The following is a 23,100-nucleotide window of genomic DNA, read 5'->3' as shown; positions in this document are numbered from 1 at the left end:
TCCATGTTTTGTGTAGGCTGTCATTAATGTTGTAACAGTTGCTCTTGAAACATTCAATAAGTTGGCTGTCTTGGTTACTGATGCTTCAGCTAATGAAGCCCCGACAATCTGCCCTCTTTGGAACTCTGTTAGGTGTTTCATTGCACATCGACTCCGACCTCGGAATGCAAGTACGAAGTGTGCACTACTCGTAAACAACCTACACTGATGCCTAGTCCGTGCTGAACACGCACAGTCCAGCGCGATACATGACTTACCTGCGTTGTTGACCGTCAAACACAGCCATACCATTATTACCACTGTTCACATCTTTTTGCTATCCCCTGCATGCATCTTATGTTTATTGTTTTGTGAAAGTTTAACCTTTTGTTGACTCATTCATGTTTTAGACAATTTCGGAAGCGTAAGCGATGCCTGAATCATGGTCAACTGACCTGTGTGAGAATCTAGACGGAGGCGAGATGTAAGACCTCGTGTTACGAACACTCCCAATAAGGCTCCGTGAGGGGACAAGCACGTGGGTAGGCACGCAAAGCTGGAAACAAAGGGCCAGTCGAGAAGTTATTAATAATCATGAAGTCGAGTGACACTTTCGGAAACCTTCGATGAGGACCAAACAGCTGCGCTATTCGTATTTTGCCTATGAAGGTCATTTCAAGTATATAAAAATACAATCGAGCGTTTAAATGAAAAAAGTGTTACAAAAACGGAAGATACTTTACAACAACGATTCTCTAGATACAGAGGAACCGAAATCTGTAAACAGATTCGGATGCCGTCATTTTGAGCGAAATTAATAAGTTGATCATACTGTGGCTCCAGGTAAAAATATATAAGTTTAATCGTGGCGTCATCTTGGCTTTGAAACACACATGAATACAGAAAAGCTCGTCGTTCCAATGGCGTCGTGTTAGGAAACACATGTAGCAAGAAGGAAGTGGCCAGTTCTATGGCCCAGCAGGTGACAGCTAGCCGCTTGACTGCCCAGCAAGTTGGCAGCAGAACTACTTTTTTCAGACGCAGGCACAATAGTTTGTGTTGCGAATCAGCTAACAAAAGCCCTGAGCATCACCGCTCCAGGATATTCTGAAACACCTTCTTGGAAGGACCCCGGTTGCCGTCTTACTAACAACGACGTCTTGTCTATACGTACGCCCCGCCATGTTGCGGTAAAGTTTAACCGTTCATTGCTTCGGACACAGTCTAGTAATGATGGTTAAATTCGTTCGCATTTTCGGTCGTTTGGTGATAGTGAGTATCTCGCCATACTGAGGGAGAGCGACAGTGCCAACCGTGCAATAAGGTTTATCGAAGCCCCCCCCCCCCTCCCTCCTCTCTCTTGATGCCTAAACCTAGTTTTCACTAATAGTGTTCTTTCTCTCACACCTGTTTTCGAGTTAAAGCTGGTGCAGTTATAGGTCAGTGCTCTTTCTATACGTCGTTCTGTGAATGTTTTTATGTCAGTAGAGGCCTCGGTTAAGGGTAGCTTGTTCTGCACTGATTTCACAATACATCTCTTTGTTTATTTTCTAAACCGTTTGGTTGTTAGTCTTGCGATTTCTACTACCTTTCCCCAGTATCCATTCAATTTGTAGCTCCCTGCACGTGAGGTCGCAGTCCATGCCTTCCCACGGTGTGATGCTGGGCGGACTGTTACTATGATCCCGACGGTCTATCAACGTTTATTTCGCCCACTAATTTGGACAGGCTCTTCTCGTTTATGCCGCCTGGCATACGAGACTGTAGCAGTCGGTGTAGTTTTGGCAGTACATAACTATGCAAATTATTAAGAGGAACTGAGCATTTAATTAAACTTGTGGGTAGGGGAGAGGGACTGATTCGTTTATTCTGATTTCTTCTATTTATTTGCACATCAAATATTGGTAAATTCACAATTAATTCATAGTTAACGTTTCATGCATAATAATGGCTACCTCTTGCAATTTCTTAATGAACATTTAATAATGGCAACCTGTGGCAAAGAAAATCTTCTGATTTTTTTGATGCGGCCAGCCACTAATTCCTTCCAGTGCCAACCTCTTCATCTCAGAGCAGCACTTGCAACATATGTCCTCAGTTACTTGCAGGATGTATTCCACTCTCTGTCACCCTCTACAGTTTTTACCTTCTACAGCTCCGTCTAGTACCATGGACGTCTATCCCTGATGTGTTAACAGATGTTCTGTCATCCTGTCCCTTCTCCTCGTCAGTAATTTACACATATTCCTATCCTCTTCGATTCTGCGCGGAACCTCCTTATTCGATACCTTATCAGTCCACCTGATTTTCAACTTTCTTCTGTAGCAGCACAATGGTTCGAATGTCTCCTGTTCCTGTTTTCCTATAGTACAAGTTTAAATACCATACAATGTCGTACTGCACACGTACTTCCTCAGAAACTTATTCCTCAAATTATGGTCTGGTTTGAAATCAGTAGACTTCTCTTGGCCAGTAAAGGCCCTTTTTGCCAGGGCTAGTCTGCTTTTGACATCCTCCTTGCTCCGTCTGTCATGGGTTATTTTGCTGTCTAGGTAACAGAATTCCTTAACTTCAATCCCTTAACTTCATCTCCCTCGTGACCATCAATCCTGATGTTAAGTTTCTCGCTTTTCACACTTCTGTCACTTCTCATTAATTTTGTCTTACCTCGATTTACACTCAGTCCATATTGCCCACTCATAAGAGTGTTCATTGCTCTATGATGCTTCCTCGGTGTTTAGATTGAACAGGAGGGGCGAAACACTATATCCGTTATACACTTTCGTTCTTGGTGTTCCACTGTTATTATACCCTCTTGGCCGGCCGTTGTGGCCGAGCGGTTCTAGGCGCTTCAGTCCGGAACCGCGCTGCAGCTACGGTCGCAGTCTAGGGAGCTGATGACGACAGATGCTAAGTCCTACAGTGCTTAGCGCAATTTGAACCATTTTATTCCCTCTTCGCTGTTACCTAAGTTGTATATTATTCGTCTCTCCATGTAGCTTACCATATTTTTCTAAGAATTTGTAGCATGTTGCACCATTTGACACGACCGAACGCTTTTTTCAGATCGATAATTCCTATGAACAAAATAGAATTATTGAAAGTAATAAGTGGGACTGCTGAAGGTGATATGTCACAACCATTCTGGATTTTGAAGACAAACTGTTTATGACTTCACACGGCAAATTTTCAGAGTGAGGGTCTGAGAGGTAATATTATACACTGAAGAGCCAAAGGAACTGGTACAGCTGCCTCATATCGTGTAGGGTCCCCGCTAGCACGCAGAACTAATGTCTGAAAAACTGAGGGAGGGGACTGACACTATGAATCCTGCAGCGCTGTCCATAAATCCGTAAGAGTACGAGGGGTGGAGATCTCTTCTGAATAGGACGTTGCAAGGCATCCGAGATATGCTCAATAATGTTCATGTCGGGGGAGTTTGGTGGCCAGCGGAAGTGTTTCAATTCAGAACAGTGTTTTTGGAGCCACTCTGTAGCAATTTGGGACGTGTGGGGTGTCGCATTGTCCTGTTCGTATTGCCCAAGTCCGTCGGAATGCACAATGGGCATGAATGGATGCAGGTGACCAGACAGGATCGTTACGTACGTGTCACGTGTCGGAGTCTTATCTAGACGTATCCCATATCTATCGAGACGTATCCCATTTCACTCCAACGCCTCACACCATTACTGAGCCTCCACCAGCGTGAACGATCCCCTACTGATATGCAGCGTCCATGGACTCACGAGGTTGTCTCCGTACCCGTACACGTCCATCCGCTTGATACAATCTGAAACGAGACTCGTCCGACCAGGTAACATGCTTCCAGTCATCAGCAGTCCAATGTCGGTGTTGACGGGTCCGGGCGAGGCGTAAAGCTTTGTGTCGAGCAGTCATCAAGGGTAAAGATTGGCCCTTCGGCATCGAAAGCCCATATCGATGATGTTTCCTTGTATGGTTCGTACTCTGATACTTGTTGACGGCCTAGTAATGAAATCTACAGCAATTTTCGGAAGAGTTGCACTTCTGTTACGTTGAACGATTCTCTTCAGTCGTCGTTGGTCCCATTCTTGTAGGATCTTCATCCGGTCGGTGCGCTGTCGGAGACGGTGCATTCGTGAAATGGTCATGCGGGAAAATCCCCACTTCATCGCTACGTCTGAGACGCTGTGTCCCATCGCTCGTGCGCCGACGATAACACTATGTTCAAGCTCACTTAAATCTTGATAACCTGCCATTGTAACGGAAGTAACCGTTGTAACAGCTGCACCAGACTTGTTGTCTTATACAGGGTGTTACAAAAAGGTACGGCCAAACTTTCAGGAAACATTCCTCACACACAAAGAAAGAAAATATGTTATGTGGACATGTGTCCGTAAACGCTTACTTTCCATGTTACAGCTCATTTTATTACTTCTCTTCAAATCACATTAATCATGGAAAGGAAACACACAGCAACAGAACGTACCAGCGTGACTTCAAACACTTTGTTACAGGAAATGTTCAAAATGTCCTCCGTTAGCGAAGATACATGCATCCACCCTCCATCGCATGGAATCCCTGATGCGCTGATGCAGTCCTGGAGAATGGTGTATCGTATCACAGCCGTCCACAATACGAGCACGAAGAGTCTCTACATATGGTACCGGGGTTGCGTAGACAAGAGCTAACAAATGCCCGCATAAATGAAAGTCAAAAGGGTTGAGGTCAGGAGAGCGTGGAGGCCATGGAATTGGTCCGCCTCTACCAATCCATCGTCACCGAATCTGTTGTTGAGAAGCGTACGAACACTTCGACTGAAATGTGCAGGAGCTCCATCGTGCATGAACCACATGTTGTGTCTTACTTGTAAAGGCACATGTTCTAGCAGCACAGGTAGAGTATCCCGTATGAAATCATGATAACGTGCTCCATTGAGCGTAGGTGGAAGAATATGGGGCCCAATCAAGACATCACCAACAATGCCTACCCAAAGGTTCACAGAAAATCTGTGTTGATGACGTGACTGCACAATTGCGTGCGGATCCTCGTCAGTCCACACATGTTGATTGTGAAAATTTACAATTTGATCACGTTGGAATGAAGCCTCACCCGTAAAGAGAACGTTTGCACTGAAATGAGGATTGACACATTGTTGGATGAACCATTCGCAGAAGTGTACCCTTGGAGGCCAATCAGCTGCTGATTGTGCCTGCACACGCTGTACATGGTACGGAAACAACTGGTTCTCCCGTAGCACTCTCCATACAGTGACGTGGTGAACGTTACCTTGTACAGCAGCAACTTCTCTGAAGCTGACATTAGGGTTATCGTCAACTGCACGAAGAATTGCCTCGTCCATTACAGGTGTCCTCGTCGTTCTAGGTCTTTCCCAGTCGCGAGTCGTAGGCTGGAATGTTCCGTGCTCCCTAAGACACCGATCAATTGCTTCGAACGTCTTCCTGTCGGGACGCCGTCGATCTGGAAATCTGTCTCGATGCAAACGTACCTCGCCACGCGATTGCCCCGTGATAATCCATACATCAAATGGGCATCTGCCAACTCCGCATTTGTAAACATTGCACTGACTGCAAAACCACGTTCATGATGAACACTAACCTGTTGATGCTACGTACTGATGTGCTTGATGCTAGTACTGTAGAGCAATGAGTCGCATGTCAACACAAGCACCGAAGTCAACATTATCTTCCTTCAATTGGGTCAACTGGCGGTGAATGGAGGAAGTACAGTACATACTGACGAAACTAAAATGAGCTCTAAAATGGAAATTAAGCGTTTCCGGATACATGTACACATAACAGTCTGTGAGGAATGTTTCCTGAAAGTTTGGCCGTACCTTTTTGTAACACCCGGAATTGGCGTTGCCGATCGTAGGGGCATATTCTGCCTCCTTACATATCTGTGTATTTGAATACGCATGTCTATACTATTTTCTTTGGAGCTTTAGTCTACGTTAACCCGAAATTCCCTATGTCTCATGTGGAAGCAGCTTGGTCTCACCACAATGTAGCTGTCAGTGAATGAGGCGACTCCGAGGACATTGAAGCAGCAGCAGCAAAAGCATGGGCCTCAATTACAGCTAAGCGTGAGACGGCCTGAATATTTTCTAAGTGCCCAAAACGCATCAGATCAGGTGGTGGCTGAAGTTGGTGAAGATGTCAGATGGGCGCTTGAAGCTGTGAAGTAGAAGTTACGAGATGAAGTGATGTTTGTGCAACTGTATCTTAGGAGGAAACTTTACCCCGTTTTTCAGTGCGAGTCCAGGACACATAGGTATGAAGGAGAACGAAATTTGAGATGTAGCACCCAAGCAGACTTCAGTTCAGTGTTCCATCCCTCTACATGCTATCATCTTATTGTTGAGGTACAGATTCTGGCATACATGAAAAGAAGAGTAGCTTGAAGCGACAGACAGTAAGCTGCGCCTGGTAAAGTCACCTACTCGGCTGTGGCATGACTCTTCCAGACACACATACTGGATGACGTTCTTCTCACTCGTCTTCGCATAGGGCACTGCTCTATGAAGCATGGTTTCTTGCTCCAGTCCGACGACCTCCAATGGGTGGTGCTTGTGGCATACACATCACAGTGCGCAACATTTTAATTAACTGTGTTTCATATTCAGACAAGAGGGGAGCAGCTAATTTACCTGAAGATTTGACCTTCACATTAACTGACAATGACACGAATGTGGTAAGACTTGTAAGGTTTCGTGCAGTGCCATACATGCTCCCTAAAATTTTAGAAAGAAGTTTTTAATTGGTTCACAGGGTGTCTGGCTCATCCATGTTTCTTTTGTAAGTGATAAGTCAGCCACATATCCCTGCCTAGTTCTTTTAGCTTCCCTCTTGTATTATTTATAGTTCAATTGAGTTTTTAACTATCTGACCATATTTACGCTATTTTAATGAATGTGAAGTAATCTGTTTGTGGGGTGACTGTAAGTGATCTTGGGGACAGAGGAGGTGCAATTTGATGTCAGATTCTTGTTTTATACCATTGTTGACTTCTTAACCACAGTCGTTCTTTCTAAGTTTTGTAAGGATGACAATGACCTCGCCGTTGAGCGCTCACAAACGACACGCACACGTGGTACCTGGTTGGTGGTCTCCGCAGTCACTGCAGCCAGTCTGCACGCTGCACCTCCGGAATTCTTTCAGAATGTGTTGAGCGACAATCGCAGACATGAGGGGGTTCGAGCACACTCCCAGATACCGATAATAAAGCTTTCTACAGTCTCATATTATCGGGTTTTCGATAAATTGTATGATTCTCATCTATCCCATCCTCACCTACACCAATGTATCATTAACTTCTTCACTTTTCAGATCTGATCAGTCCCTCAGTCATCTAAACAACAGGCACTCTGCCTTACTTTCCACACCTGAGACCCTCTTCTGCCCATATTCTGTACCAGCTCATAAAACTGTCAAACAACCTCAGACACCTACAAAAAAAAAAAAAAAAAAAAAATGGCCTCTATCACATCTGCTGTAAATATGAAAGCCCACACCCTACAGTCCCCCATATACTGTAAACCATAAAACTTTCAAATAACCCCAGACACGTACACCAAAATTACCTCTATTACATCTGCTGTCACCCATATACTTTAAACCATGAACTTATCCCTGAAATCTACCCTCTCTTCCAACCAAACCCTATCTTAGCCGGCCGTGGTGGCCGAGCGGTTCTAGGCGCTACAGCCTGGAACGGCGTGACCGCTACGGTCGCGGGTTCAAATCCTGCCCCGGGCATGGATGTGTGTGGTGTCTTTATATTAGATAGGTATAAGTAGTTCTAAGTTCTATGGGACTGATGACCTCAGAAGTTAGGTCCCATAGTGCCCAGAGCCATTTGAACAATTTTTTTAAATCCTACCTTACCCATTAACATGCCAAATCAAGATAACGGCTCACCCTATCTTCCCCAGCTGACATCCCGCTCCCCATTATAACATCTGCACCCCAACTACTACTGCATTCCTACACTGAAATCCTACAGCCTTCTTAATATGACATCCTTACCAGTGTTACCCACATCACAATCCAAACCCACAGTCACTAGCACCCACCAGAAACAGATCGCCTTCATAATGTAAAGATAGTACATTACACCATCACCTATTTTATCCACTTTAATCATCTTATGTTAAGCTTTAAGACTTACTTAACCAAATAGTTCAAGAAGAGCAATTTCACCGCATTCAGTCCGCTGACAGTAGGCTTCATGTAGGTCGCTCTTAAGAAAATAGCGACTTCTGTTAGAACTGCCGTTTCTAGCCAAGTGATGGTATAAAGTTTTTGATATTTGAGTACTTAGGAAGTTGTCAAATGCTATGTGTATGATTAAGTCGTGCTAGAGTTCTCTTAAACTGCAAGGATTACATCTTTTTAATTGTAGTCGTGCTGTAGTTTCCTTGAACTGTAAGGATTATGTCTTTTTAATTGTACCAGTACTCTTAGCACAACGAGAGGTAGGACTTTTCTAATCGAACAAACCAAAAATACTGCATTCAGAATCGCTATAATAGGGCACGTTTAACACGCCCGTCTGCTGCTAGATGGTAGCACACACAGCACAGAACGAAACAAAGCGACCGTGCGTCAGCTGCTATCGCAGTTTGGCGTGATTTATTCCGCTGTTAATTGCAGCGCGGATTAGAAGGGCTATTATTTGCGAAACAAGTCCCGACTGTGAGTGGCCGACGCAGCTCACAGTGACAGAATGGGGTCGGACGGCGTAGCTCCACCAAATGGCTTCTACTGGCTTGCAAGTGGAGCTGAAAGAGATCCCTTGTCACCAATAAATGGGACACTCGAATGAAAACGAAAATTATTGTACTGCCACGGACCACAATGCGGCCGAAACCACATATGGCGGCCAGCTAGTATAGGATGTGCCTCTATACGTCCACAACTGTACACTCACACAGCCTCCAAATTCACTTCTCTGTCCTACTTGGTATCAGGCTAAAATAATTATCACACGAAGTGAGTGTGGCACGTTTTGATTCTAGTTACTGTAGGATTCAATGAGTGGCCAGCTCAGACTGGTGTGTCCACGTTAGGTTAATAATTTGAAAGCCAACTGTCGTATAGCGCTTCAAGTTATGGTACCAGCGTTTGGAATTTGCTTGAAGCTGTTTTTCCGACAGTCCCATTTAATCACGTGCCTGGCGGCTACAGTTAACCTTCACAATATGAAGTTCACCGTAGCAGTCAAGTATCACCTGAAATGGCCAGCAAAGCGAATGATTGGGTACCAGAGAAAACGAATTATAAAATATCGACCTAGGGACTTCAGTGCAAATGGGTGCTTGTGTATAAGAATCGTTAATGGCCTGCACATGTGAGTATCATTTGTATAAACTTCAACATCAATGAACATTTCTTAGCCAATCAGATTGGATAATTTCTCTGAGTAGGCACAGCGATTATTTATTGAATATTTGTTAAGAGACGAATAGCAGGGCACAACTGTCACCAGGTTTCCTGAACGTTGTACACTTTTCATGCGTGAAAATTACGCAATACATAAAAAATCGTTTAAATAAAAAAGTTTTAATGTAATACGTGTTAAAAAACGCAAAAAAGATGTCTAACCGCATACAGATAGTCCTGAAAATGCATGCTTGTGAATTTTTCATAGCTATGGAAACACTTGTCGGGCGCATGCAATAGATAATAACAGGGACGTGAACTAATCATGAATCGTTCATGTATTCCAAGTATGAAAAACGTGTTATATGAAAAATTTTGTATTTAAATAACTATTTTATAGTTTTTGGTGTTGTGTGCATCAAGTTTTAGGTCAATTTCAAACATTTCTACGAGAATAGAGCAGATACATGCGGTGAATTTCAGGATTATTTCAATTTCTCTTCCCCTGAGTCAGCCAGTTCTTTTCCTTCCTACTAAGACTATCTCACGAAAAGACTTGAAGGCAAAAATTAGAGAGAATCGAACTCAGACAAGGACTTACCTGTAACCTTTCTTACCATGAAACATTCGAAAGTGGAACAGGATTAGCGGAAAATAGTAGTGGTAAAGAAGGTAGCCTCTACCATATACCAGACAGGAAAACGGGTTAACATAGGATTGTCATCGAGTTCTGAGCTATTTTGAAACCTTCAACTCCAACTCATCGGGAAATGATAGTGGTAAACAAAGTATTCTCCTCCACAGATCATACAAGTTAATATTGCCCTGTGATCCAGTTCTGAGCTACGTTCAAAGTTTCATGTCTCCAGGTCATTGGCAACTTTGTTTAAAATCAATTGCAAAATCTGCACCAAAAATAAAAAAGAAAACAGTGGCACTGCATAAGATGCAAAATATTTGTAGAGACTGGCACTGTTAAACAGAGAATGGGAGCACAGCACAGCCTGCTTAAGGTTTAGACTATAGTTAAACAACTGGCAAAAGAAAAATGAATGAAGTTGTAAGACGGCAAGATTTCGAGACCAACGTTAATAATTTTGACCATATACAGGTTGACAATTATTGAAAGGAATGAAATAAAATCATCATAACTTCTGAACGGTTTGCGTTAGGCGGTTCAAACTGCACGGTTGGCAGCGGGGCATTTGGGAATGAGTATGTGCTTGCACCGTTCAGTTTAGCGACGAAGTACACTTTTAGTTGGATGGGTTCATCTATAAGCAAAATTGGAGCATTTGTGGGACTGAGAATCCTCATTTCGCGACCGAGCAGTCTCTTCACCCTCAACAAGTGACTGTAGAGTGTACCGTCCAGTTACGGAATGATCGGTGTGATACTCCTTGATGGCACGAAGACTACCGAACGCTACGTGAAGGTTTTTGAAGATGACTTCATCCCCGTTTCTCAAAGTGACGCTGTTTTCGACAAAATGTGGTTCATGTATGAAGGAGCTCGACCCGATGCAAGCAGGAGAGTGATGTCCTGGAGGAGCACTTTGAGGTCGGCAGAGGGCACTGGCATGGGCATCGACTGGCCGACATGTTCTCCGGATCTGAATACATGCCATTCCTTTTTGTGGCCTATATTAAAGACAAAGTGTACAGCAATAATGAAAACAGACATTCAGGAGGTCATCAACAGCATCGATGTTTCAACACCCAAGCGCGTCATGCACAATTTCGCTATTCGTCTGCGCCACATCATTTCCAATGATGGCAGGCGTAGTGAACATCCCATAACCTAAATCCGAATGTTTATATTGATGTGTATTGAATAAAGTGTGTGCGCGCCGTAGTTTGTAACTAATTGACGTTTTTTGTCATACAGTTCAATAATTGTGTTTCATATTTACATTGTATGGGATGTCATTTTAGATAGGGTTATGGAGCTATTACTCATTTATTTATTTATTTATAATGGGCAACCTATGCCTGAAGAGTAATTTCACTCTTGTCTAACTGCAGGAAGAACTCAAGGGCCTCTGCGGTCTTCGAAACAGACACGGGCCGAGCGAGATAGCATTGGAGGTAGGGCAGTTTTGATAGCTCTGAAAAGAATAGTATGACTTGATTGCTTACTGCCTAGGCCGGCCTCCACATCGAGAAGAAGGCGAAATGGGCTTGCAATGAGACACCCTCCTCTAACACTACCTTTCTTTTTTTATAGAAATTACAATCGTCGCCACTGTCCTTTCTACCGCGAAGGATTGCGTTGGGCATACCTGCTGCACATGCGAGCGTGGAAGTTCCCGCGGAAGGTGCCAAGCTGTATTTCCGCCACAAAGAAACGAATCTGATTGGCTCAATTTGTAGTCGTAGGAGGAGACAGAGAATGTTGTAGAAGGTTTACGTGAATTGAGTATGAGATGAATGCACCTGTCTGGCAGCTTCGTGAGCTGTTGGGTGGGAGGCATTCGCGAGTGAGGAGTCTGGTGTTTAACGCCCCTCCGACAACGAGTGAAAGACACGGAGCACAAGCTCGAGTAAAGGAAGGATGGAGAAGGAAAGCGTCCGTGCCCTTTTGAAACAAACCATCCCGGCATTCGGAGGCATTCCATTTGTAACGGGTGCGATGACTGGGTACGTGGAGAACCCACACTAAAGCTGCGAGGTTTGTTCTAACCTGGTGCGCAGCGTGCCAGGGGAGTATCTACCGGCTGTCAATAGGACGCACATCGCTGGAGAGATGGAGACATTGCTCGCCAGGTGCCAGCGAACAGTCTCAGTAATAGATTTCATAAAGTGCAGGTTTACCCACTGGGAGTGGAATCATTCGTTTCTCTGCCAACTTCCTTGTGAAGACTGAGGCTTTAAGAACTGCTCGCTTGAGTAAAGTCTCTGCTCCAGGCTTGTGAGCAAGCAAAACTCTTGTTTCGTGGTCGGCGTCTTAGTGAGATAGTTTTGGACTCTAGGGGTTTGTGGGACGCTATTTCACCTCCTCTGTGCAGTCAGAATTCACTGATATGGGATGCAATTCATCTACACGTCGGCCGGCAGTATTGAACAGTTCGACGCTGCTCAACCACTCTTCCCAGTGCTTGATTTGGACCAAAACTCACCAGACAGGGAAACTTTAGTAATAAACGTGTTAACTTCCGTTTGCTTGATCTCTCAGCTCTTTGCTGTCAATGCCAGTCAAAATGGAAGCTTTATTAACTTTGATGCTTATCTGAATCAACCACTTAGAATTTCTATTGAATAAACGATGGTGCGATTTCGAGCCAAGTCATAGATGTTTTTGCTTATCTCAGCTTCATATTACTAAGTAGGAATTAACGTTCTATGTCCATATTTGTTCAACTTTCACTTTGTATTGTCGTTTTTTATACTAAATATCTTCACAGTAACCAGGTGTACTACTTTTCCTATGATTAAATTCCAAGTAACATCCTAATTAAGTTGGGGCAGATTATTATCATAACTTGGGGGATTCATTACCATGTTGCTTGCAGGTTGTCAATGGCAGGGCAAATTTAATTAACTTTTAGGCGTGAGCATTCCATTGCGAACATATTGTTAACAACCATCATATAAACACACGTCGTATGTTCCAGCACAGCCAGAGTAGCATTGGAAAGTCTCGTGGGAAAGCAGTTATAGGGGCATTTGTTAGAAATTCGCTCTCTTTATGAAAGCAACATGTACGGACATACAAGTTCTCGCGTCCGTCGGCCGTCGTACTTTAATATATTATTATTATGTTGATTGTTGCCGACTTACGTGGTGGACCTTAATAAGAATCATATTTCATTACCTGTATTCCTTCGAATCTAGACTGAAAACTCCGGTAGTATTTACCGTGCACTTCCCGTGTCCTCAACAATGACAAAATTACACGTCTACCCTCATTCATATAAGGCCAACTTACCCTCATTCATATAAGGCCAACTTCCCCGCACAAGAGGTCGATTTTTGCGTCCCTCTGGCGTAAAAATTCCATCCCCAGGATTCAAACAACACGTAATCCCTTAACTATTAGGAACGAGCTTTTCATTGCTTCATTTCCTACCTTAAACTCGACTTGCACCTGGTGCTTTATGATGTGAGATTGTGCACCTATTGCACCTGTTCCACGACAATTCTTCACTGGCAATACTGGTATTCTATTATTTTGACTCAAGTACTTGTAAAAAGTTCCACTCATGACACTGGTTGACGCACCGGTATCGACTATTATCTGTATTGGTGCTCAGTACACATCTGCTTGCAATACAGCCTGCACAACACTTTTGTCGGTTCGGTCACATTTCCGCGGTATGCTCAGAAGTTCCTTTTCTATTTTTATTCCCTCATTGTATCTAAGCATACAAAGTTTATGGCTGTCATCCGTGAACGTGCCCTCACTACACCATCCTGCAGCCAACAACGGAGAGCGTATTGTGGCTGTCTTCAGTTTAACGGATGAGCATTAGTGGGTTGACAGTCGTCTGTCACTTCCATTAACCTCACATTGTAGTTCCGGTTGCTGTTGTTGCTACTGTTGGGTTGGCCGCCCTGCCTCCCCGATGGTGTCTTTTGATACAGTCACGCCTCTGGTTTTGCGGTGGTCGGTTGTAACTTCCTGATATGTTCTGTGATGGATCTGGATTGGCAATCCATTGTGGCGCTGTGTTTTGTCGCCACAGGGGTGTCGGTTCATTGCGGATTGCCGTTACCATTATATCCATTAGTCATGCGTCCATCATGACGTCTCTTCCGATTTTGAGAATTATAACGGTTGCCGTCATAACCATTGCCATTGTTTGTGCCTCGATTCTGTTGCATGTGCTCTTGCCTATTCCCGTTACCATTTGGTACTGAGTTACTATCGTTACTGTGGCTGACATTGTAATCGGCTTTTTGTTGATTACGGCTTGCATGGTTCCACTTGTTTTCGGTTTTCGTGTCTTCGATCAATACGTCAACAGAATCTACTATTTCTATGAATTGGTCTATATCATATTCCGGCACATTGATGAAATATCTTTTAATTTCACTGGGCAACTTCAATTTTATTAATCTGATTATGTCACGATCGGACATGGCCGCGTCCCAGTACCTGGTTTTGTTGATATACTTTTCAAAATATTTGCGTAACGTTCCCACCTTAGGATTGTACATTTCTGGAATGTACAACTCCTTGCTTAGTCTTGCTATCGGACCAGAATTTTTGCAAGAATGCACCTTCAAACTGTTGCATCGTTACACATTTTTCGGACACGTCGGTAGTCTACAGTGCCGCGTCACCTTCAATAAAGGAGATTACGAACTGTATTCTTTGTCTTTCCGTCCACGTCCTGGGAAACACACTCCTGAAGCTCTTAATGAATACCACAGGGTGGACATTTCGTTTTTCGCTACTGAAGGGTTGGAATGTCCTGTGTTTTATCACATTGCCCTCCTTTTTGCACATCTGATTGCTACATTCTGGGACATTTATTACTTCCTGATGTGCGCTGCACGGTATCGCATATTGCTCGTGCCGGTAATTCACATTAGGTTGCGGTTGCGCACTCGCTCCCTGCATACCGTCAGCGTTATTATAGTAATCAGTACGCGGAGTCGGACTCATCTGTCCGCCACAGCTTACATTGCTTTCCAACGTAGACAGTCTCCGCGCGACTTCATGTTGCCAATTCAGCAACTCCGCCGTCACACTGGATTTGATCTGTGTTAATTCGGCGTGCAGTGCGGCAGCGCCTAGCGTCAGTATTTACACTCGCGGCCGCAGTCGCTTCTTCTACAGCTTTTTTTACGTCGCTTTTAATCTTTGCAGATATCTCACTATCCTTTACTTCTAGCCATTCATTAAATTCTTTTTCGACTTTTTAAGCTTGCGCTTCCAAATATGTATCAGTACTTTTCCGTGCATCTATCTCCACATTATCCACGCGGGTGGTTAAAGTCTGGACATTGTCTTCAAGCCTAGCCTACGATATCTGTAATTTTTGCATCTCGCCGGCTAAGCTTTGCACAAGATCGGGTATTTCTTTGCAAGCGTCCCGCATCTCGGCAAATTCGCTTTGGATATTGTCTAGTTTCGCTTCACTGCGCTGCTCTTTCTCACTGAGCTTTTGAGTAAATTCTATCCCTTGCTCATGGAGCATTTGAGCCAGTTTTTCATCTCTTTGCTGCCTTTGCTCTTGGAGCTTTTGTGTTAATTTTTTCTCCTGCTCATCTAGCATCTGAGCCAGTTTTTCTTCTCTTTGTTGCCCTTGTTCATGGAGCATCTGAGAAAATTTCTGATCTCTCTATCTCTTTCTTCTAACCTGCGTAGAAATTCTGCAAATGAGTCTGCAATCGGTGAGCACACTGGTGGCCCGCTTAATCTGGCACTCCATTGGCCCCCCTGCCAAGGCAGTGTTGTTATTCTATTCCCATTCTGCTGTGGAGCGTCATTCACCGTCCACAGATCCTCGCCCCCCGCTCCGGAAATTATGCTATCCGAGGCGTTGGTTTGGGATTTGTTTACGTTTTGCAAATGATCCTCACTTTCCACATTAACAAAATTTTGTTCGTCTGGTACGGATGCTTTAGGTTGTCCTATCTTACCCATAATAAATTCACTTTGAGCCACTGACAAATCTTTAACACTGATACATACACGAATAATTATCCCCTCAAAAATAAACATATAAATACACACAATTTAATTTGCACTTTACCTGCTATTTTTTCACCGAAGGTAACTCATGTGCATATGGGTTCAATATCCGCACAGAGCTACACAGGATGCTTGCACAATAGGCCTTAACTTTTTTATTTCTGTTTCACGTAATCCTTTTTCTTTTCTACACTTTTTCTTCCAGAGAATGTGAAAGTAGAGAACTCTCACTTCAAAAGAGTCGTGCCCCTTGAGCATTTTCTAAGAGGTGCTGTGTATGAAGGAAGAGTGCAGAAAGCTGAAATAAGCAGTTCTCATGATATGCAAAGACCAGCACATTCCTCAAACTGGGGAACTATCAAGAATGGGGTTCCACAAGGGTCGGTCTTGGGTCCTTTGTTGTTCTTAATATATATTAATGACTTGCCATTGTATATTCATGAAGAGGCAAAGTTAGTTCTCTTTGCTAATGATACAAGTATAGTAATCACACTTGACAAAGAGAATTAACTGATAAAATTGTCAATAATGTCTTTCAGAAAATTACTAAGTGGTTCCTTGTAAACGGACTCTCACTAAATTTTGATAAGACACAGTACATACAGTTCCATACAGTAAATGGTATGATGCCATTAATAAAAATAGACCTTTATCAGAAGCATATAACTAAGGTAGAATATTCAAAATTTTTAAGTCTGTCCATTGATGAGAGATTAAATTGGAAGAAACACATTGATGATCTGCTGAAACATTTGAGTTCAGCTACTTATGCAGTAAGGGTAGTATTTATTGCACAAAGGGGTGTAATCAGAACAATAGTTGGAGTCCACTCAAGATAATCCTGCAGACATTTATTTAAGGATCTAGGGATATTCACAGTAGCTTCTCAGTATATATACTCTCTTATGAAATTTGTTATAAACAACCAAACCCAATTCAAAAGTAATATCAGTGTGCATAACTACAACACTAGGAGAAAGGATGATCTTCACTATTCAAGATTAAATCTAACTTTGGCGCAGAAAGGGATGAATTATACTGCCACTAAAGTCTTTTGTCACTTACCAAATAGTGTCAAAAGTCTGACAGATAACCAACAAGTATTTAACAAGAATTTAAAAGAGTTTCTGAATGACAACTCCTTCTACTCCATAGAGGAATTTCTGGATATAAATTAAGAAAAAAAGAAAAGAAAAAACAAATAAAAAATTATAAAAAATTGAAGAAAACAAAAAAATAAAAAGTTGTTATATTAACTTAATTGTGTTGTTAAATTAACTTAATTATGTCATGTATTGGAAAATTTGACTCGCACCACATCATTACGAAATATCGTATTCATGATCCATGGAACTAGTATTAATCTAATCAAATCTAATCTTCTCCAGATCTCCTCAGGGTGTGGTTTTGTTGTTGTACATGTAAAAGAATTCATATAGGCATTAATATTTTACAACAATTAGGCACATACATAATTAAATTCATTACAATAGAAACATAATAAATCTCGCATTTTATTTCATCGGTCCCCACGTTGGGCGCCAATCTCGCGTCCGTCGGCCATCGTAATTTAATATATTATTATTATTATGTTGATTGTTGCCGACTTACGTAGTGGGCCTCAATGAAAATGATATTTCATTTATTTTGATTTACAATTAAATGCTTTTGTGAAGTTTTCCTTTTTAACAATATTAATCTCAGTATAAATTATTTTTTACGTTAATGAATGCTAGACACGCTGAATCTTAAAACATGAGCATATAAGTTGAACAATGGTATAAACTATTCACATTAATTTCCTCGGCTAGTCAGTTCAGTTTAAAGCAAAAAATCTTAAGTTATTAATTACAATTGCGGTCCACACACGCGCGAGTGTATCTCTTCTTACCTCCGTTACCCATTGCATTGTAGTCGGAGCCCTGGCTCTGGCTCTCGGCTGTTGTGCTGAAAATAAGAATCTTAAAGCTGCGTATTTTCTGAAACGTCGGGCGGCTGTGGAGAAAAATGTATATTATGTTAATAGCGAGCGAGTTTTTCGCTTCCGCTAAATTTTATAAGTTAATGTCGCCACGCAATGGCGTCGTTGGCTGCATCGGCTGCTGCGATTGTTGCACTGTAAATTACTCGAATGCAGGTTAATTAAAGGAATGCGGACATGAAGTCGGGATTACCTCTTACAAATTAAAAGTGCACAATAATATTAAATCAATATATTATCTGCTTAATTAGTACAAATATGCCTACATTTGCCAGCACTCGCAAGATGTCCGTCTACACGCAACCAAGACAAGAGATGAAGTGAAGACAAAAAAATTAACAAAAGAACGCATCTTGTCGTCTCTTTAGATCATTTTGTTATATTTCCTTGCCCTCGAAACTTACACAGAGAAATTAATATAATACTGATACATGAGAAAAACTTATATTATTCAATTTTTAAATGTCTCTTCTTTATAAATACTGTTTTTTTTTAAGTATTTTCGTATTATTTCACTGGGGACGCTAAAAGTGCACAGTGAGTTTCATTAATCAACACCATCAAGTGAAACACAAAACGAGTGCAAAATGCTGAGGAAATCATTTTTAAATATCTATTGCCACTTGCTAACAAATGAGAGAAGGCGTCTACGTATAGTGTGGGCACGGATTGCTTTGAATGAGTAAATTCTCCGTTTCACATGGGCAAAAGGACTCAAATTATTTCACGTAACATGAATAGCCAATTGAATCAAAAGGTAAAACGAATTTATTGTGGGTAACCGCGACGTCAAGAATGAAAACGTTCGTCCCAAGTGAGTACAGTTGACTGTAATAGTGTTCCACAATCCAAAATCATATAGTGGTCTCAGAAGCAATGGGCGCGATTGGAATGCAGACAGCTCACCGACTGAACAGAGGACAATAAAGAAACCCTGATCTCAGATTGCAGACAGATTGTACAGCTTTAGCATCCGTCAATCGAACACTTAAGGTAAAGCCTCTGACTGGCGGAATATAAGGGAAGAGCATTGTATGGGACATGGCTTTCTACGGTCTATCTTCTAGACAAGAGAGCCACGCAAGGTACTTCTGTCATCCCAGTTCGTGTTCGTTCAAAGAAGCTAGTTACGAGCTGCATATTAATGCTTCTCACGAACTGAAAGAGACATATTAACATATTAATGATACGAAGTGATAAAGCACACACGTCTCAAAGAGCAAAGAAAAATTAAAAAAATGTGGAGCTCTAAATGTGCATTATCTACAGCAGTAGTTGCCAACCCTCCTGAGACTATTACCCCAGAATTTAAACAGATTTTGGTCAGTTCCACCATTATAATTACCATCCTCACAATTATAAATAACCTTTAGAATGCAAAACAGTTTTATGTGAACACTTTCATTTTTAGAATTACAAAAGATACACGATATTTAGCCTTTGAAGATGTCTTATTACATCATGAACTAATGAGTCAGTGATATAATTGGCACTATTTATTTCCAACAAACTTTGTTGCAGAATGATGATGCAGTTCTCGATGCCTCACAAAAAGGGAAGCTATCAGACAGTGGAGTTTGACACTTGTGCCAAAACATCACGTCTCTCCCTACTGAATTCTTTTAATCCACGCTCTGCACCTCATTTAAAATCAACCAAATTAAAATGTGTGTGTATTAATTAGGCCTACTGCCTGAAAATCATATTATTGCTGAACTCATTACCTCTGAACCTGCAGAAACTGGACGACTTTGGGCTACCAGTGCTCTGTGTCTACTGCTACTACTATTACTAATAATAATAAAACACACATCAAAACTCCTGAAGACAGACGTTCACTGTGGGTATTGTATCACAGACACAGTCCCTTTCCTGTTCACAGATGTCACTAAACTCGCCCAAAGATGTAAAAAACCATGCATGAGCACCCCCTATCAGACGGAGGGGGTCCGACAGCCAATCAGTCATTCCACCAGGAAGGAGTTCAACCGTGCCTAAACGGTCAATACCGCTGTTCGATCGCGTCCACATTGTTACTTTGTGCCAGGAAGGGCTCTCAGCAAGGGAAGTGTCCAGGCATCTCGAAGTGAACCAAAGCGTTGTTGTTCGGACATGGAGGAGATATAGGGACAGGAACTGTCGATGACATGCCTCGCTCAGGCCGGCCAAGGGCTACTACTGCAGTGGGTGACAGCTACCTACGGATTATGGCTCAGAGGAACCCTGACAGCAACACCATGTTGAATAATGCTTTTCGTGCAGCCACAGGATGTCGTATTACGTCTCAAACTGAGCGCAATAGGCTGCAAGATGCGCAACTTGACTCCTGACATCCATGGCGAGTTCCATCTTTGCAACCATGACACCCTGCAACACAGTGCGGATGGGCCCAAAAACATGCCGAATGGGCCGCTCAGGTTTGGCATCACGTTCCCTTCACCGATGAGTGCCGCATATACCTTCAACCAGACAATCGTCAGAGATGTGTTTGGAGGCAACCCGGTCAGGCTGAACGCCTTAGACACACTGTCCAGCGAGTGCAGCAACGTGGGGTTTCCTGCTTGGGTTGGCATTATGTGTGGCCGACGTACGCCGCTGGCGGTCATGGAAGGCCCCGATAACAGCTGTAAGATACGTTAATTCCATCCTCCGAACGACAGTGCAACCATACCGGCAGCATACTGACGAGGCATTCGTCTTCATGGACGACAATTCGCGACCCCACTGTGCACATCGTGTGAATGACTTCCTTCAGGATAACGACATCGCTCGACTGGTGTGGGTAGCATGTTCTCCAGTCATGAACCCTATCGAACATGCCTGGGAAAGATGAAAAGGACTGTATATGGACGATGTGACCCACCAACCACTCTGAGGGATCTACGACGAATCGCCGTTGAGGAGTGGTACAATGTGGACCAGCAGTACCTTGATGAACTTGTGGATAGTAAGCCACGACGAATACAGGCATGAATCAATGCAAGAGGACGTGTTATTAGGTATTAGAGGTACCGGTGTGTACAGCAGTCTGGACCATCACCTCTGAAGGTCTAGCTGTATGGTGGTACAACATGCAATGTTTGGTTTTCATGAGCAATAGAAAGGGCGGAAGTGATGTTTATGTTGATCTCTATTCCAACTTTCTGTACGGTTTCCAGAACTCTCGGAACCAAGGTGATGCAAAACTTTTTTTGATATGTGTAATGATAATACTGTGTAGGCCCTACTGCAAATGGTGCTATGTTGTCCTGTGAATTAGTTCGTTTATTGTTGCAAAATGATTAATGGAGCAATATCTTATATATTGTAGGAACTAAGTACAACTTTGTAAAGGCATTATTATGAGATGTTTAAGTATATGTGATGTATATGTCTCAATATTACTGATGGATGCATGGTAGAAAGTATGATGTATGTGATGTATGTGCGTAGGCAGTGTACTGTGTGAGGAATATGTCGTTCATAAATTTGTTACACAAACTATAACCCAGACCACACTGTGTTACAGATCAATGCCAGTACTTGAAAAAAATTGGCAACTTTTATTATCAGCAATATAGTTTTATGAAATAGGAGTGCTACTAATGAGCTATTAAAAATAATTTAGTTTCATGACTGAAATACAGCTGCAGTGTTTTGTTTTTACCCTTCTGAGAATTACGTTTTACCCCTCAAGGAGTAATTACCCCCATACTGGGAACCGCTGATCTACAGGAAACACAATCTGTTCTTCCGACTGAGCGAGGTGTCACAGTGGACCAGGATTCAGATCTGTGTGAGGACAAGCGCAGTTTTACATCTTCCGTACTTTCCCTTAACCGTCTGAGGAGAATTAAAGTAAGCCTTTTGGAAAATAATCGGCGCCCATTCCCTTTCGTCGCTGACTGCGTGCTTGCTCGGCACTTCTGACGACTTCACCGTGTACAGGACGTCATGACGCAGCCTTCTTGCCTCTGCCCAATCGTCCGAGTGAAATGCGGGCCTCTCCTTCCCACATCTGAGTCGCGCTCCATTGACTCTCTTTCCTTCCTGCAAGAATGGGCCGGCCTCCATCTGCGAACTCGCCTTCTGTCCTAATATCTCTCCCAAATACCGCCCCTCCTTCAGAACGATCCCCCGCACCTCTCTGACACGTCACCACATGTCACTCGCGTCGAGCGAAATACGAGAACGCTACCACAGTCTGCAAAAGAAGAAGAAAAGCTGTCATTTCCTGACGATAGATACTTGCCGATAGACTGTCAAGCACAGACCGTAATTTCTCGGGAACATCAAAAGAGGTGACTAATTAAATCTTTCAGCTGCAGAGTCACGCGGCTAAACCAATTATAGGGAGAAAGTACAGAAGCACAGGATATGGCACGCCTAAAGACGGCTTCAAGAGGGCTGACATTAAGAGGAGGTGGAATTCAGAAGGTAGAGAGATTTAAATGCTTATGAGTGAATAGGGACTGGTCCGATAGAAAAGAGACGCTATGGCAGTACGAATAAACGAGATTAATTTAGCATACAAACGCACTATGGACATCTTCAACAAGAAGGTTCTTTCAGTATATACAGAAGTATGACATTACCGGATAGCGATGCACCTTCAAGGGTTATAAGTCACGGAAAGACTGAACCTCGTAAGAACAGGGTTACGTAGGCGCTGAAGCTTACCTTCTCGCCTCTATTTCGTACGTAGTAGTTTAGTACTGGTCTTTAAGGTACGCGACTGTAAGGAGTAAAATTTATGCAAAGTTGTTGTATGCATAAGTCGTCGCATTGAATAGGCACACTTCAAAAGCGATGAAACTGACAATTAAAGCCTGTACGTAAAAGTCACAAAAAACTACCTCTTTCAAAAAGGTGCATCGCTAGCTATTGTTTGAATCACACCAGTGCATAACGATGGCTTCCGTCATTGTTCAGTGGCATTTCACCGCGTAAGTTATTGAAATTCTCGTGCCATGTACTGCTAAATGAATTAATAGCGCTTCGTTTTGCACTTCGTTTTGTATGAAAGCAGGTTCTTTGTGAAAAATAAAAGGAAAATGTTTAACAATAGTGCGCAAACCCGGTCTCAACTATTATACGGCCGATAAATTTCAAACACATTGAAACAATTGAGTTTTC

Source organism: Schistocerca gregaria, chromosome 2 (assembly GCF_023897955.1).
Source record: "Schistocerca gregaria isolate iqSchGreg1 chromosome 2, iqSchGreg1.2, whole genome shotgun sequence".
Lineage (NCBI taxonomy): Eukaryota > Metazoa > Arthropoda > Insecta > Orthoptera > Acrididae > Schistocerca > Schistocerca gregaria.
Note: the sequence above shows the minus strand (reverse complement) of the source record.